The sequence below is a fragment of the Sprattus sprattus genome (genome assembly GCF_963457725.1).
Source record: "Sprattus sprattus genome assembly, chromosome: 14".
In the NCBI taxonomy this organism is placed as follows: domain Eukaryota; kingdom Metazoa; phylum Chordata; class Actinopteri; order Clupeiformes; family Clupeidae; genus Sprattus; species Sprattus sprattus.
Genome location: NC_137912.1, coordinates 23,025,822 through 23,027,874, shown reverse-complemented (window position 1 = coordinate 23,027,874; position 2,053 = coordinate 23,025,822).

Here is a 2,053-nt window from a genome sequence, read left to right as displayed (position 1 = left end):
ACACGCACACACACACACACACACACACACACACACACACACACACACACACACACACACACACACACACACACACACACACACACACACACACACACACACACACACACACACACACACACACACACACACACACACACAAGCTTAATCTCAGGAATGCTAAACTGCAACAGAGAACAGTCAAACACTCAAAAGTGCGGTGAACGCAGTCTCCAATAACAGCAACGGCACACATGCACAAACTTCACACATGCAGGAACAACAACACAAACTACACACACACACACCGAAACAACAACACAAACTACACCCTCCCACAGTAACAATGTCAGCAATGCTCTTGTTCGCAATAGCTATTACAGTGGCTGTAATCGCTCTGCTGTGAAACTGAAGTGGCCTGACAGCAAGTCCTTTCTGGGCTGCTCTGAGACTAGGACTTATTGAGCTCTGACCTAGCTGGACACAGAACTCCACTTTCCAGCATGTTAGCAAGGGATAAGTGGCACCAGGGGTGTATTTGAGACCGGCTGCTGAGTGATATAGTTGCGATGGCCGTGATGTGTGTGTGTGTGTGGGGGGGGAGACTTAGGGATTGAATGTTCGTGGGGCCAGGATGTCCTGTCAAGCAGATGAATGCAGAAACGCACCTGGCCCAGGACTTGGCCAGATCTGGCCTAGAGGTTTCTTCCTGGGATGACCTGTTCTCCAATGTCTCCTGAGTGTTGTAGTGCTCTAATGACATCCACATGGAAAGACGGGGGGGGGGGGGGGGGGGGGGGGTGTGTCCTCTCTCTGAGTTCCCCTAGCGTTGTGAATTACATAACTTGTCCCACTAGCTTGGGCAGATGGAGACATTGTTTGGGCTGGGCTGGGCTGGACTTGGCTGAAGTTCTTGCACAGTAAGCACTAGTCTAGACCGCCACTTTCAACCTCAGCCATCATGTCCTTAAACATTTAAATGCAGTGCCTTTTTTCAAAGCGTTTAAAGTGGGTTTTTTTTTTTTTAGGGTTTCCGCGTATTATATGTGAAGTGAGTTGTGCATGAGGCTTCCTTTAGACCATGCATTCAGAAAGTATTCAGAGCCCTTCACTTTTATGTTATGTTTCACTTTGACAAGAAATGTCCTCGTAACTTATTATGGGTTCTTCAATGTATATTTATAAGGGAAAACACGTTTTGATGATAATAGCACAGGGCTGCAACATAACAAAATGTGTAAAATTAGATTACTTCCTAGGCACTGCACGTACTGACTGGTCCCACTGTCAGCTCTGGCTTTGGCCCGGATATGCTGTGAGTCCGGACAGGATGCAGTGCAGTCTAGACAGGATGTGATGTCAGTCTGGCCCGGATGTGATGCGATTAATGGCCTGGATATGATGCGAGTGATGGCCTGGATGTGATGTTAGTGATGGCCTGGATGTGATGTTAGTGATGGCCTGGGTGTGATGTTAGTGATGGCCTGGGTGTGATGTTAGTGATGGCCTGGGTGTGATGTTAGTGATGGCCTGGGTGTGATGTTAGTGATGGCCTGGATGTGATGCGAGTGATGGCCTGGGTGTGATGTTAGTGATGGCCTGGGTGTGATGTTAGTGATGGCCTGGGTGTGATGTTAGTGATGGCCTGGGTGTGATGTTAGTGATGGCCTGGATGTGATGCGAGTGATGGCCTGGGTGTGATGTTAGTGATGGCCTGGGTGTGATGTTAGTGATGGCCTGGGTGTGATGTTAGTGATGGCCTGGGTGTGATGTTAGTGATGGCCTGGGTGTGATGTTAGTGATGGCCTGGATGTAATGCTAGTGATGGCCTGGATGTGATGTTAGTGATGGCCTGGATGTGATGTTAGCGATGGCCTGGGTGTGATGTTAGTGATGGCCTGGATGTGATGTTAGTGATGGCCTGGATGTGATGTTAGTGATGGCCTGGATGTGATGCTAGTGATGGCCTGGATGTGATGTTAGTGATTGCCTGGATGTGATGTTAGTGATGGCCTGGGTGTGATGTTAGTGATGGCCTGGGTGTGATGTTAGTGATGGCCTGGATGTGATGTTA